At 37.7% G+C, this 16,851-nt stretch overlaps 1 protein-coding gene and 1 pseudogene across 7 annotated transcripts in view; one reads left to right on the forward strand and one right to left on the reverse strand.

The window, feature by feature from the left end:
• LOC129729137 (uncharacterized) overlaps positions 1-10,291 on the forward strand; it is a 40,404-nt pseudogene extending 30,113 nt beyond the window's left edge.
• Positions 1-16,851, reverse strand: part of LOC129732671 (dipeptidase 1) — a 649,785-nt gene that overhangs the window by 473,511 nt on the left and 159,423 nt on the right. The window lies entirely within an intron of this gene.

A 16,851-nucleotide genomic window follows, 5' to 3' on the forward strand; every position in this document is an offset into this window, starting at 1 on the left:
TGCCAAAACCGGTTTCGTAGAATCACCGTTTCGAGCTCAGTTTTAGTCCGATTTGAAATCTGTTTGTTTTAAAAGATGCGTAAAAAGATGCTTATATGTGGACAAACTCATAGAATTTTGATATTTGGATTTAAAACAGAATGGCGTCGAAAAAACATTGTAATTTTCCGATTTCTCGAAAATTCGAAATAGCACCATTGTTGCCCCTTAAGTTGAAATATGGCCGAACTCGGGGAAATTTAGTTTTGCATCAAAATACACGAAAAAATTATATATTGAAGCCAAAAAAGTCAATTTTTGTTGCACTGTGTTATTTTCACTTTATTCGAAATATCCCAAACATGCCGGAAGTGTGATAAATGGTAACGAATCAAAAGGGAATACGAACACCGAAAAAAAAACCGGATAACCGAGTCTACGGATAATTGAGTCCGACCTGTACACAGTAATATCAGCGCCAGTATCAGCTGGCTTTCCGAATTTGCTTTCGGCTTAAACATATCATTTGCCCGGTTGGTCACATGTCTCAGCAGCAGCGCGATTCTGCTCAGTGTGTGTTGTCAGAGACTCCTTTTCGAGGCAACTAAACTAGTTATTGAAGATTAATCATTCTTGCAAAAGGTCTTGAACGCTAGACATTGGAAGTAAATGCTTTCGTTTTATGTTCAGTCCTTGATATCACATATGCAAATTCAAAGTCGATAGCAAAAGTACGGAGGTTTATGTCATCGTTTAGTTGAAATAGGTTTATAAATAAGGATTTTTTCTCAATCACGTGAAGGTTACCACAGCCATATATTTCATACATTAGCACGACATAAAATGTGCAAAGCAGGGTAGAGCAGGGCTAGTTGGTTACGGGGTAAGTTGGTCAATGAGAATATCTTCAAATCTACCTATCAAAAAAATCGTGTAATATGGGTGATATGTAGCAGATAACCAGAGAAACTAAATGACAAAATAAAGTACAGTTTTAATTAGGACGTTTAATAAATACAGGTTGGTGCCAAATTGGAAAAATGAACCCAAATTCCCACTGATTAGAAGCAGCTGGGATGGCAACATGCAAAATAGCATTTCTTTTGTAAAATTGGTCAATAAATCGATTGGTGATATTTTCATTCTGTGCAGGGCACGAGAAAGGGTCTATATTTCCAAAAATTGGCAAAAATAGGGTTAAAAGGGGCAAATTTATTGTGCCCAGCCAAAAACAAATTTTACATGAGAAATACTACATTTCAGGTTGCCAGTCTAGCGGTGATTATTTAGTGGAAAAACCGAAGCCCACATTTTCACTAAATAATCGCCGCTGGGCTAACAACCTGAAATATAGCATTTCTCATGTAAAATTGGTCAACAAATCGATTGGTGATGGTTTCATTTTGGGCAGGGCACGGGGAATGATCTTTCTGCCCCTTTTTACCCTATTTTGCGTATTTTTGGAAGTATAGATCCTTTCCCGTGTCCCGCACAGAATGAAAATATCACCAATCGATTTATTGACCAATTTTACATAAGAAATGCTATACAGTCATGGAGAGAATAACAAATACATTTGCAGGTTTGGTTAATTTTTTCATATTTGCGTACTGATTTAAGTTGTTATATGATGTTATGTTACGTCATGACGATCTTCAGAAACTCTCTATCAACGAGGAACGGAGAAATAAGTGGAATTTTTCTGTGTCGGCGATTCCGAAAGTTTTTGCGTGAGTTAGTGTTTTTAAGGTGGCGAAAAAAATAAATACGTCGAAATTTATATACAAAACATTTCAAATAAGCTTTATTTCTCTGCATATCGTTATCAAAGTGACCTTTCACGCTACAAAACTCACCTTCAATATTTTGTGGCTTACCCCTTGTTTTGTAAACCCATATTCAATCTTCGTGGTAATTTTACCACGAGGTTTTCACGAGTAAAAGCTATACTAGCATTTCACGCTGCTTGTACGACGTTCCAAAAGTCGGTTTTATTCTTTGGATGATGCTTTGCAATCTAGACTGTCACAATCTTCCATAGAATTTCTAAAGGATTTATATTAGGAGTAGGGTTGATATTTGTCGACACTCTTGAGTGAAAGTGAAAAAAAGCATCCATAAACGTTATTTTTTTACAACCCTTTCAGAGTTTTCCCTTCCCGCTTTTTGCATGGAAGTGAACTGTTAAAACACCTCATTATATTTCATGCAATGAAAGCAAGACAACAAAATCAGTTTATCAGTTAACGAAGATTGTCAAAGCATCGGTCAGTGTCAGTGAAAAAATGTTTCGGTGAGGTTCATTTTGGTTGAGTGAACTGTTTGTTTTTCTTTTTCACTTTGAAGTGAAGATCATTTGGTTGGATTTGTCGTCAAATTTTATTCCGTAACCGTGAACGATGCGCGCGATCTATTTCATCTGAGTATAACAGCACGTTACTAGGATGAAAATCTAGTGTATCTGAAAGAGTGCTGCGATCATTGGAAGTGAAAATTGAAAATGATTGGCTGTAATTTTCGAAGAATTTTGCTGGGGAAAATGACTTTTTTCAGCACTGATTAGGAGACTGCGCTGGCCAAACTAATAATTTTACATTTTCGTTTGAAAATCATCTTCAAGTTTTCAATACTGTAACATGGACTATGCTTTTAACAAAGAAAACATGCCTCTTCGTTGGAGGTTAACGATCCTAAACATTCAGCATTGAAAAATTGAAGATGGTTTTCAAAGGAAATTATAAAATTGTTGGATTGGTCTCCTAACTTAAACCGTATCAAAAATCTATGGAAGATTGAGAAGTGCTAGGTTACAACGCATCATCTAAAGAATGAAACAGACTTCTGGAACGTCGCAAATGCAGCGTGAATTGCTAGCCCAGCTTTTACTCGTGAAAACTTGATGGTAAACATACCACGAAGAATAAATATGGTTTTACAAAACAAAGGACAGGCCACGAAATTTTGAAAGTGAGTTTTGTAAAGTAAAAGGTCGTTTTGCTAACGATATGCAGAGAAATTAAGCTTATTTGGAATATTCTGTATACCTATTTCGATAGAGTATTTATTTTTTTCGCAACCTTAAAACAATAACTCACGTAAAAAAATTTCGGAATCACCGACACAGAGAAATTTCAGTTATTTATCCGTTCCTCTTTGAAAAAGAGTGTCTGCAGATCGTTATGACGTAACATAACATCATATAGCAACTTAAACTAGTGCCCAAAATATGGAAAATTAACTAAAACTGCAAATGCATTTGCTTTTAATTAGTGGAAATTTGTGGTGGGAAAAAATGTTTCCCAGAGTGCAATGGTTTCAGTGTCTACATGGTAGTTCTATTAAATAGGATGTTTTATCTTTGTAAAAGTTATCATTGAGCATTTTGATACAACCACCATGTTTTATTACCAGTCATGAAATCTATCAACTACATTCTGCAAAATCTATCAGTCGTTAGAAATTTCTATTAGTCAGTAAATTTCGAGTCATCGAAAAACACAAGTAGGCAGTGATTGACAAACGTCGTTGAAAAATATGATGAATAGTAGTGACCCCAAATCACTCCCTTGCGGAACACCTGATCGGTTAGTAAACTCTTCTAAACCTGCGTAAATTCTACAGAATCTAGAAGGCCCCCTTCAAGTCGGTGAAGACTGTACCAACTGGATACGCTTATGCTATGAAAGTGAGGCATTTAAATGGAATAGATTCGTTACAATGGATCTGCCACGTTACTCATGCGGGATAAATAACTTTGCTGCTCGAAAGAGTTTGATAAACCTCTTTTTCGAGGCGGAATTACGATTGTTTGAGTACTCTAGAAAGATGTTACTTCAGATAGCGAAGATGCCTTTTGGACAGAAGTGATATTCTAGGGCAACAAGTTGGTATGAATCTCTGAAATAGCAGTGTGAGAGTTGAGTTGAAGAATTTAACTGCCTCGTTGACGTCAGATGATCATTAATCGACATAGAAAAGAGCTTCTTTTAAACCTTCAAAATTGATGCGTTCACTGGAGCTCATGGAAGCCGTACAGTGTAAGTGTGCCAAAGCGTGGGGTTGCAAAACATCGGCGGAAATGAGCGTTTCAGAAGGTCACAAATCGATGCAGACTTTTCATCCACAAATAATTGGTCAAGTATTCAACTCTGATGATTTTTTTAAATTTAGTCGTTTCATAAGAATCATCGTCATGTCATCAATAAAAGTAATGATAACGGAAACTGATTAAGTGGGTACAATTTGGTAAAACCACCAATAGGGGATTGCCAGCACAAGTCCGGAAGGATGACTTTTTTTATTCACAAAACTTTTGTTCGACACGGCACAATACAAATTCATGTGAGATTGACTTGACAGATATAAGACCGCCTTCTACCAATCAATGGAATGGTCGAGCAATGGAATTGGTGCATAGTATTGATATCGTCTTCTAGCAAAAGTCATCAATTTTCGTGTGTAAACCTCGAACTTTTTGGCAGTAAATTGTGATCAATGTCACTCGTTCAGGTGAAGCTACGTCGAGCGGACTGTGGGATATATGCGAATTAAGCTGGCTGCAGAAGGCATAAGGTTTTCATATGAACAAAACTGCTGATCAGCCGGACTTTGTCGAATAGAACAAGTAATAATCCGGCAGTACAATATTTCAAAAATGTGGCGGTTGAGTTGAGACTTCCCATATGATTCTGAATATGTTTCAACGATTTTGGCAGTATGAGGGCGAGCATTGTCATGCAGTCGAACCACTGTTTTTTGCCTCTGCTCGTATTGTAGCCATTTGTCACGCAAGGCTCGGCTTAATCGCATCAATTGAAGTCGATACTTCTCCGGTCTCAGTTACCGGTTCGGTTTCAGCAGCTCATAATAAATAACAGCTGCTCCCATAAAACACACAGCATAACCTTCGCTGCATAGATGTTCGGTAGAGCCGACAACGTAGAAGCATGACCGAGCATTGTCTTTGACTTTCCTTCTTTGGTTTGCTGTAATTTATCCGATTTTTATCTCCCCTTATGATGCGGTGAAGAAAACCCTTCCTTGTTCTTCGCTGAAGCAGTTGTCCACAGGCGAAAAAACGGCGCTTGAATTCCGTAATCATTTCAAAGGCAAGAAATCGCTGGGAAATGGTTTGCCGGGTAGCTGCCTATATCGAAGCTGTTCATGCGTTTGGCATGGCTTTTCATCGTTTTAGAAACGACGGAATCAATCCCGGCACCTTGTTTTACTTAGAGCAGCATTTCTATTAACATCTTTTTAACTCGCGATGCGCTTTAGCCAAAAAAAAGCTCTTTTCGCAAATGACAATTATTTGGCAAAAAATCAGACATTTTCACACAATGAACATATACTTGGTTAATCACGTTATATGTATATATATATATATATATATATATATATATATATATATATATATATATATATATATATATATATATATATATATATAATATATATATATATATATATATATATATATATATATATATATATATATATATATATATATATATATATTATATATATCAAAATTGACCAGCACTTACTGCTGGCGCTATCTGTTGACAAACAGTAAGAACATAATTGCGCATCTGATAAAATTTTATTCAAATTCAAAAGAAACTTTAAAACGGTATGAATTATCTATGATCCGAGTTGCATCACAGTTCGATTCTGAATGAACACGAAAGGGCATACAAGAAATCATTTACAGAGCATGCCTCAAAAAGATTAAATATAAAATAATCAGATAATTTCATGCAGACATAAAAAAAACGAAATCAAATCTTAAAAATAAAAGTGCAACAGCTGCTAGAAAAAGAATGCCCGAGATGAAATATGTTGGGTTGTAACAGCATACAATAAACAATAAAAAAAACTCTTACATAAGATTTGCTGAGAGTGTCAAAATCGCATATACATTTTTCAAATTTTCAAAGTTATTATCAGATCTCGAATGTCCACATATCTATAAATTGACATGTCAGCAAAACCCCTTTGCAATTACCGCTTGAATCAACAAGAAAACTTAATTTAGGTTCAAAATAAATTCCATTTTTTTATGTTTGCCATGATAATATCAGCGGTAAATTCGATTTCATAGTTCAGTTGTACCATTTGGCTCGGTATACTCTGAGCGACCGACCGAATTGTTTACCAACAGTGCTGTGATGTGGAAGAAAACGAAGTGAAAAACCGGCGAATTATTGATGATATAATCCGGGGGGTGCCAGTGAAGTCGCAGCTCGAAGGTCAACGATGGTTTCAGCTTCCGCTGTATCCGATCCGATGACTCTAAAGCTTTTGCTCTGCCTATAAGGAAGGAAAAATACGTCCGGGATGCCAAGCAGTTGGTTAGCGAGTCTAGTGTAATCATCGCGTTTATCCTCATAGAACCACGAAGCGGGCAGGCGCATAGCAGCAAAGTCTACACAGTTAGCTAAAAAATAAACGGTTTCGATTGGATTGTGGCGGAATTGATTAGACAGAGAGCAATAATTCTGTCGAGTGTCAGTAGGAAACTGCTTCTAAATAATTGGTCCAAGCTTAATCTAGATTAACGATCGAAAAGTCGTTAAAATAGAGGACATTGTATGTTTTATTATTCAAAGCGAATCCTGCCTTTAATTTATTGAGCTCGCAACTGGCGTTACCCAAAACCATGCAAATCCATTAGCTCAAATTAGATGTAGACGCCACAAGCATTGAGGGAAATAAAAATAAGATTTATTTTGACAACCACCGATCGAACTGGCACGTTAAATATTATAGTTTGGCAGTGTTTATGGATTGAAACTGCCATTGGCAATTTTGTGATTTTCTGCAGAACGGCCTGCCATTGAAGGGCAGCTCGTAAAACCAAAATCTAAACACACTGACTAAGTGGGCCATCAGCAGCATGTCAGCCTGCCACTCATTATCGGTGCGCTTCGAAACTCGCGTGTAATAAGCGACAGCACTTTCCGCCACCAACGCAACCTAAACCAGTTGAAATCAGTCCACAAATTTATCCAATTAACGTCAATCATAAAATTGGTTCTGCTTAGTGCATAATCGCGCTTGTGTGTGTGTATGACTGGACTGTTCTTGACATACAAAAATCTCCGCTTACATGCTATCGAATATTGATTGGTTGATAAAGTTTGCAACCGCAGCTAAATTTAACTTCAATCTCATTTTTTAATTGGATTTTTTTTCTTCTAAAAAAATGTACCTAAGATATCATGTCATAATCTGGTGGTACGAGTTACCCTCAGGATGCAACGCATACCGGTTGCCATCGAGAGGACGTGTTCTGCTCATCCCGTCAGTCGTTCGCCCGGAAAACACGGAGCCAATCTAGAGATGTTGGACAAATAATAAAACTGCTTTATTGGCAGTGTGGCGCCTGACGGCGGCTATGAAGCTTATTTTTCCCGAAAATATATACGCAAGGATGACAACAATGAATTTATCGTTTCCTAGATTCACTACACGAGAAGAAAAATGTACGGCTGGATTGTCAGATTTAGTTTTTCTTTGGTGCGTTTTCCGGGAAGTTAGATTGAAGAGATTGTCGTTTAGTCAACAGCTGTTTTTGATTAGATATAAACCTGATTTTTAAAATCTTCTGGTATAGAATTAAACATTAAGAATAAGCTGTGTGAAACAAAATATAAAAAAAAAACCTCAAGCTTTAATAAATGGTTCAGTCTAATCTATGTGGCGTTTAGTCATTCTTTTTTTTCGTAACAAAACACTACCGGGTACAATATCCCTAGCATTGTAGTACTTTTTTGTGCCACAAAGTATTAATCCTTAAAAAGAAAATAATAATAGCAATGCAGTAGTGTTCCAAATTGAACCATATGAAAGAACACAATTTTGACTCAGATATCCGTAGGAAAATCCATAGCGGAGCTTATTCATTTTATCGTTGAACTTCGATTCCAATACTCTAATGGTGGCCATGATGCATTGGCTGAAAAACTGACAGGCCCTACGGTTAAATATAATTGAAAACTCAATCAAAAATCGCTTTGCTCTGTAGAACGTTGACCTAGACGAACATCCGGCGCATAGCAGGAGAATCAATTCCATCGTAAATTTTCGTGGGAAGCGGTCGCTAAAACCAAAAATTCTGTTCGTTCCCCACACAGCAACTGCGAGTGGGTTTGATAAAATTTTCCCTAATCAACCAATCCGCGGGCTGTGATCAAACGGTTACTGTAGTTAAAGCATCTCTACATCGTTGCGTTGGTCGCTGCTATGCTGCCAATAAAGCAATTTTATTATTTGTCGAAATTCTTCGGATTGGCGCCGTTGCTACTGGATGGGATTATTGAATCGCGCAAAACGTGGCTCACTGACCTCGGAGAGTGAATATCGACAGTGATCGCATTGGTGCTGTATATTTGCAGCCTGGTTGGCATCCTGTGGAACAGAGAGAACAGCCCAACCATCACCTATACCGCAAACTGGATTCAGGTGAAACTACAGTTTCCAAAATGTCGCACATAAATCACACCTGTTTCATTCATTGCAATTTATTCCGAACTCATGCGCGTATATCTTTGCGATGGTGAATGAATTCACGATTCGGAATCAGTTTCACCGATACACAATCCACAATCAAAAGAAAGTCGTTCATGGCATGTGTCGGTAAGCTCAAAATTTCCCCTTACTCCCTTATTTCTGAATGACTCGTAATCGTATGTGCATTTCTTTTTTTATGCAATTTACGCCATTAAAATGGAAACTCAATATCAATCTGGATGCTGTACTCTGGTCAGTGATATTTATCGTAGGCGCCGCAGTAAGTGGCATGAATTTCATGATTGGTGTTGATTGGAACAACATATCGACGTTATTTTACTGGTTTGCATTTTGTGCTCCTAAGGTAAGTAATTAGAGTTATACGACCAAATTTTTCAACAGATGGCTCAATTTTGAAAAAGAATAAAATGGGATAGATTATCTGAGTGTATCATATCAGGAGCGCTTATTTGTTTTATAGATTTTTTTTATTTAGGCTATCGGCCTCATCTGTTTGCATATTTCAAGGCGATGTGCGAATCAGTTAAGCGAAATGAGTTAAGGCTGACAGCAGTGATTCGCATGACGTTTTAGAAACCAAGATCATGTGTATGCTTTCGTGATATTGATAGACTAATTTACTGTTTCACATTGCCGTAGAAAATATTAAAAAACGAGGAACAATTTTTACTCAAGCCCTTTTCTAAAACTAGTCGTGATTAAAATAAAAGAGTACATAATTTAAAAATCCAATTTTGGTTGAATTTTTAAAATTTAAAAATCCAACCCAAATCGATATTTTTACAGAAAATCTCATTTTATTTTCAGCTTGGTTTGCTGCTGTACTCCTTCCAATTCGCCGGCTCCATAATGCTGCTATCGGATCGCATGGTACTGCTGCAGAAAGGGATAAAGTGTGTGACTGCAACTCGGAACAAACCACTCCAATAGCGAGTTCCGATAACATTCTTTCCTCACTAATAGGTTTCACTTTTCAGCAATTATCTCAATGACATCAATCACCCCCAGATTAGGCAGTCCAACAGCACGAATCAAGCGTTTGAAAGTAAGGAACCTTTCACCTACCAGCGGCACATTCAGACCATCACCGCCTTTGCGAGCGTCGATACTGTCAAAAATATTCGTCAGATAGTGAAACACCTGCAGCAGCTGGCGGCCAAGATTAACGACTGCTTCGGAAAGCAGGCAGTATTTTCGCTCCTCTCGGCTTTCATCTGCATCACGGTCCAGCTGTACCATCTAATAAATCAGATTCGAAGAGGGTTCTCAGCGCAAGAGGCCCCGATTCGCTGTCTAGCTGCCGGCAGTTTGTTTTTGCTGTATGGCATTGAGTTCTTTGTGCTCCTCACCAACGGTGATATGGCACGGTACTACTGGCGGCAACTGATGAACTATCTATTCGTTGCCAGGGCCGATTCTGAGGACGAAAATTTTCGGATGAAGGTCGGTTGAAATGTTTTCACTTATATTCTTCCACGATCTTTGTTGAGCAGGAATTTTCTTCTCACTAGATTGACGAACTGATCGCATTCATGGGTAACAATATCCCAGAGTTTCACGCATTCGGATTTTTCCCCATCGATTTGTCTGTTCTCACTGGTGTTAGTAGTTAGATTATGAAATAGTTTCCAACACGTTCTCAGTTTCATTCTTTTTTTTTTTTTGTTTGCTTTTTCAGATGGCTTCGGCGGTAGCCACATATCTAATTGTTTTGGTACAATTTAAAATATCTGAAGGCGGTGGTTTGGGAAAAGGTGATCCTCCTTACGCACAGTAAGGTGGTCAACTACATTTCTGCCTACAAGATTGCTCTCTGGAATATTATTTTTGAGCTGCGTTTCTCTAACTCAGAAGCTGCACGTAAGCCCAAAGAATGCATATGTTAGCTTCTATAAGTTTGATCAAATTGCACAAGCTATTCAAAGTATTGCTACAAAAACAATTCATTGAGGTATTGAAGTTATTAATTGATTGACCGTGAATATATGATAACGATAAAAATCTGTAACTAGAACTTTATTAAAAAGAAAGCTGCTCCTTAACATAAGTAAAAGTTTATTTTCTCTTTTGATTTGAACTTGAAAATTATATTTAACATAGTAATGACTATGAAATAATTTTTATTTTTTGAATTTTATTAAAATATGTCCTAGTAATATTAAAAATTTATTGTTAGAAAATGAAAATCAATATATACAATTGGAATAACTTCCAGCAAACATATTTGTTCATCTGATTCAAGCTACATGAATTTTCCTTGAACTCAATCCATAATAAATATCATCATAGATTGAATCCCTTCGGATTTCTCTCAATCATAAACGACAGAGTGGCCGAGTGATCGGTACCTTTGAAATTGAGTTACTCTTCATTTCATCTATTCGCGTCCTAAACAACCCAATCACAGAAGGAATTGTTAGGGCACACAAAACACACATTTTTGCCAAAGATGATATATCTCCAGGACTTTTCCTTACAAAGTTATATCATATTTTAGCTTATTTTGTCGACAACTTCAAGAACGTATAGGTTAAAAAGGGGCAAGTGGAATCATGATGTCAATAGTTTTCCTTGAAGTTAAGCCAAAGTACTATAAACTCCTTATGGTTCCATTTGTCCCAATCCACCCATATTAGAGTACGGCGAGCATATGTTACAGTAGGTTTTCATATATCCAAAATACTAACTTTTTGTGTTAAGAGATAGAGGAATAGTTAATTCGGCAAAGTTTTAGAACGAGCAAAAGTATGAATCTTTGCTGAACAAACAAAATTCCTATCTTCATTGGGTACAGAGCTACAGAACATTTTCTGTAAAAGTTACTTGAAAGTTATTTTTTTGCACTTAACTTTTCTTAGCTACATTTTACAAAAAAAACGTTGTTGTAAAGAAGCATTTGGGCATACAAAACACACGTTTTTGTCGAAGACCAAACATCTCCAGGGCTTTTCCTTACAAAGTTATAGCATGTTTTAGCCTATTTTCTCGATAACTTTAAGAACGTATAAAGTAAAAACGGGCAAGTAGAATCATGATGTTAATACCTTTTCTCGAAGTTCAGCTTGAGTGCTCAAAACTGTTATAAGTTCCATCTCTCCCAATCCACCTAATCTTTATTCTATTCGTTGTTAAAGTTATCGAAAAATAAGCTAAAACATGCTATAACTTTGTAAGGAAAAGTCCTGGAGATGTGTGGTTTTTAACAAAAACGTGTGTTTTGTATGCCCAAATGCTTCTTTAGAACAACGTTTGTTTGTAAAATGTAGCTAACAAAAGTTAAGTGCAAAAAATTAACTTTCAAGTAACTTTTACAGAAAATATTCTGTAACTCTGTACCCAATGAAGATAGGAATTTTGTTTGTTCAGCAAAGATTCATATTTTTGCTCGTTCTAAAACTTTGCCGAATTAACCATTCCTCTATCTCTTAACACAAAAAGTTAGTATTTTGGATATATGAAAACCTACTGCAACATATGCTCGCCGTACTCTAATATGGGTGGATTGGGACAAATGGAACCATAAGGAGTTTATAGTACTTTGGCTTAACTTCAAGGAAAACTATTGACATCATGATTCCACTTGCCCCTTTTTAACCTATACGTTCTTGAAGTTGTCGACAAAATAAGCTAAAATATGATATAACTTTGTAAGGAAAAGTCCTGGAGATATATCATCTTTGGCAAAAATGTGTGTTTTGTGTGTCCTAACAATTCCTTCGAACAATACTTTCGTGTAAAATGCAACTAACAAAAGTTAAGTACAAAAAACTAAGTTTTAAGTGAGTTGCATGTAATATATTTTATAACTTTGTACCGTGAGAAGATAGGATTTTCATTTCTTCAACAAAGTTTCATATTTTTGAATCTTCTACAACTTTGCTGAACAAACTATTCTTTTATCTTTTAACACAAAAAAGTTATTTTTTTATTATTAGTATAGTAAACTTTTCTTACTTTTTGACGATCTGCGATTATGCGGGTCATTCATACAAACAATTGTTCCGAAGCCTTTTTTTAACTAGGATGAAGGTAAAAGCAGCGTTGTTAAACTCGCTTGCAAAAAGCATGCGATACTCCAAGTGGCGTTCTCGCCGCTACCAAAATCTCACACTAGAGATACTCCTGTCGTACTGTTTCCCGTTCTCTTTTACTTTTTTCATTTCACACTACCGAGCGTTGATGCTTGCGAGTTTTCTCGTAAGCCGACACGTCATAGACACACACTCTCGCTCGTGTACTTTCCCGCTCGCGTGTACCTCCCTTTCTCGCGAGCACAACCAGCGGAGGTGATTGTCAAGACCGTCAAGACGCATTATGACGATACGGAGTAACAAGGCACGACGAAGCGGAGTGGCAAAAAGAATATTTCGACAAGAAGGCAGGAATGCCATAGATTTGTTGCGTATTTTTCATACAGATATCTGTATATACAAATTACAGATTTTCTAGAAATAGTACAAAACTATACAGTTTTTTTGGTTTTCATGAGGTCGCGAAATAAATTTTTCGATATGGTTGAAAATCGAAAATGAACTCAAATGCTATTGAGCATGTTGGAGCTTTCATTATATTTATATGTTACGCGTAAACGTGTGCTTAAATGAGTCCATGAACAATCTATATTGCGTTTTTTCTTTTAAGTGATATGTTCAGTAAATATGCAGATTTTTATACAGATTGAAATATCACCAATGTGATTTCCTGAGATTCGAAATACAGATAAGAATGTGGCATCACTGTGAGTAGGTATTCCGATACCCTACACGTTCAAGCATGCGATTCTATATAAATTTATCACCCCACTTTCGGCTGTCGGTGCATGATGCAAAACTGCTTGGCATCAGTTCAGCGATTGACAAGCCGCATGCGTGAGTGGGTGAATGAAGCATTTTCGTTTTCGGGCACGTTTTTCTAAGCACTCCTAGTCAAGTACTCTTATTCGAGTACTCGCGTACTCGGCGTGAGAAGAAAGACAAAAGTGAATTTGCGAGCGGTTGTATGCTGGCTGCTGCTTTGGCAAGTGCGTGAATAATAAAGAGTGTCTCGAAGGTGTGTGTGCGAACGACTGGAAAAGCGTAGCACATATCTCATTCTCAAGCAGAAAGGAGCGGATATGTTTTGCTTCTCGCTCGTTTAGCAACGCTGGGTAAAAGGCGCTGTGGAATTAAGTTCCACATTTTGGCTTTTTGGACCACTGTGCGCTGCGGCAGCGCCTGAATGAGATGGTCAAGTCGATTTTCCTGGCAAATCACGACGTCGCGGTGGTGATGGACGACGAGACCTGTCTTATTCTGGATGGCAACGACTGGCAGGGCACTTTGTATTTTACCTCCCCCATGAAGGAAGTGAGCACCGGGATGAAGTTTATTTCACACACCGAGCTCCACTAGAAGATGCTGCTGTGGCTGATAATCAGCGAGAAAGGGATGTCAAAGTTGATCTTCTTTCGCTCCGGACTGGCCGTGAACGGTAACATTTATAGTACGAAGTGCCTGCCGGAAGTTGCGTTCCCATCAAGAAATACCAAAACCTGCGAACCTGCCCAACGTCCCCATGTTGCGTCCCATCGAGGATTACTGGTCAAGCCTGAAGCGTAAGATCCACTCTAACAATTTTGTAGCGAAAACTGAGGAGGAATTCATAAATAAACTGCCGAAAAAATATATAAACTTGCCTATACGCGTTTTTTCCTGTTTTCAATTGTGTTTTCATGTTGTATAAGATAAATAAATGGGCTGAGACGAATAATGGTGCAGCTCCCCCTAGGCTAACTAGGACCAATAACATTCATCGAATCTTCTGCCAGGTGTTTTTAAACACACGGGAGGTGTGCAGAATGGTATCCAGCTGGTAGAATCTTCTGACGGTGAGACAAATCGTTTTACTGATTCTACTTCGCTCGTAACCCATCGCACACTGGGAAAAAATGAGCCCAAGTTCCCACTAATTGGAAGCCGCTGGGCTGGCAACCTGAAATATAGCAGTTTTCATGTAAAATTGGGCAATAAATCGATTGGTGATATTATCATTCTGTGCAGGGCACGAGAAAATGTCTATATTTCCAAAAATATGCAAAATAGGGTAACAAGGGGCAAAAAAGATCATTTCCCGTGCCCTGTCCAAAATGAGACCATCACCAATCGATTCGTTGACCAATTTTACTAAAGAAATGCTATATCTTAGGTTGCCAGCCAAGCGGCTTCTAATTAGTGAGAATTTAGGTTCATTTTTTCCCAGTGTGCATCGTATGAATTCGGCAGCCCAGCAGCAGCCAATGAAGGGAGTGAAGGGCCAGTAGAAAAAAAGGCAACCAGAATTTCTCTTTTTTTTTGTAAATGACTGGATTATATGAATAAGAATATAAGGTATTCATAGGGGCCGATGTAAATCTTTTTCTTCAAGAAGACTCACTACATACTGCAGTGGGGGCGGATGTAACGTCACCCATCGTTTTGGCCATATAGGCGCTCGACAATAGAGTTCCGTCACCTGCTTGATGTAGTAAGAACCCGGAAAACTCGGTGGTTTTCTACCGGGTGATGCGCTTTTCGATTTTAATTCAACTTACTGATTTCGATAAATGGGTAATACCAGTCACCGCTAGATACGTGAATAATGGTTACTTTTATTCATTGTTACGAGCTCTATTATTTAAAGTTGATACTAATGTCATACAACATTATTATAAAAGGTTTAAATAAAAGAGGGTTCCATCTAATCGGAGCTTCTTTTGATTTGAAACATAAGCTTGTTTTTGTGATAGAACACTAACGAATACGAATTTTCTATACATTATTATTTTATTTTTATGTCTTGATGTATTTTAATTTATTCAGAAAATGATATCAAATGGAGTGCATTTGGTGGTTATAACAATAAGAAACAGAGAATCACAATTGAACCACGGGCATAAGTAACGAAATCCATCAGAGATCCATTTACTGTATCATTTAACAGACGAGAATTGTCTAGTATATAGAATCGTGTTTTCAAAAGTTGGTGGATGCTATCTTATTAGCTACCTAACGGGTTAATACAACGCTTCACTGTGAAGAACGCTGACCTGGACGAATATTCGGCGCACGGCAGGAAAATCAACTCCATCGTTAATTTTAGCGAAAAACGGTTGCTATAAGCAAAGTTTGTCGTTTCCAGTACAGCAGCTGTGAGTGGTTTTGATAGATATTTGCCCAATCCACCAATCTGCGGGCTGTGATCAAACGGTTGCTGTAGTAAAACCATCGTTACATTGTTAGGTCGCCACTATGCTGCCAATAAAGCAATTTTATTATTTGTCAAAATTCTTCGGATTGGCTCCGTTGTCACTGGAGGGGATTATTGAATCGGGCAAAACGCGACTCTCTGTCCTCGGAGAGCTACTACCGACAGTGATCGCAATGGTGCTGTATATCTGCAGCCTGGCTAGCATCCTGTGGAACAGCGGAAACAGTCTAACCATCTCCACTACCGCGAACTGGATTCAGGTGAAATTCACCTACGCCAACTGCACCTGCAATGATTAAATTACAATTTTCAAAATATCGCACATAAATCACACGTGTTTCATCCATTACAGTTTATTCCGAACTCGTGCGCCTATATCTTTGCGATGGTGTTTGCCATTCGAAAGCGCGCAATCGCCGGCGACATCCTGGCCACGTTCGAGGCATATGACGAACGATTGAATTCACAGTTTGGAAGCGGTTCCACCGATACAAAATCCAAAATTAAAAGAAAATCGTTGATGGCATGTCTCGGTAAGCTTAAAAATGATCTTAACGTAGATATTTTCAAATGATTCGTGACTGTATTTGACGTATTTTTATTACTTATGGATAAATAATCTTCACCACCAAAACGGAAACTCAATGTCAATCTGTATGGTTCACAACTTCACATCTGGTCAGCGGTATTTATCGTAGGCGGTGCAATGAGTGGCGTTAATCTTAAGGCTGGTCTTAAGGATATCTTAAGGATTGGGCCAAAATATCGACGCTATTCTACTGGTTTGCATTTTGTGCTCCTAAGGTGAGTAGTTCAATAATATGAGGAACATTTTCAATAGGTACAATTTAGATAAAGAACAAGATCGGATAGTTTGTTTTGGTGTATCATATCAGTGGTGGTCATTTGTCTAGAGAAATTTTCGAGGATCTCCATGTTGAGGGTCTGATTGTAAAACTACATTTACCATATTCGCAAAACGGACTATTCACTCAATTATAACAACTATCTAGATATTGCGTTAATTTTGCTTACAAAGTACTCTCCAAGATACGGTTCTTTCTGGCTGGCGGATCAAAAGTTTCCTTCTGCGACGGATACTAGTTAACTAAC

The sequence above is a fragment of the Wyeomyia smithii genome, chromosome 3 (genome assembly GCF_029784165.1).
Source record: "Wyeomyia smithii strain HCP4-BCI-WySm-NY-G18 chromosome 3, ASM2978416v1, whole genome shotgun sequence".
NCBI lineage: Eukaryota > Metazoa > Arthropoda > Insecta > Diptera > Culicidae > Wyeomyia > Wyeomyia smithii.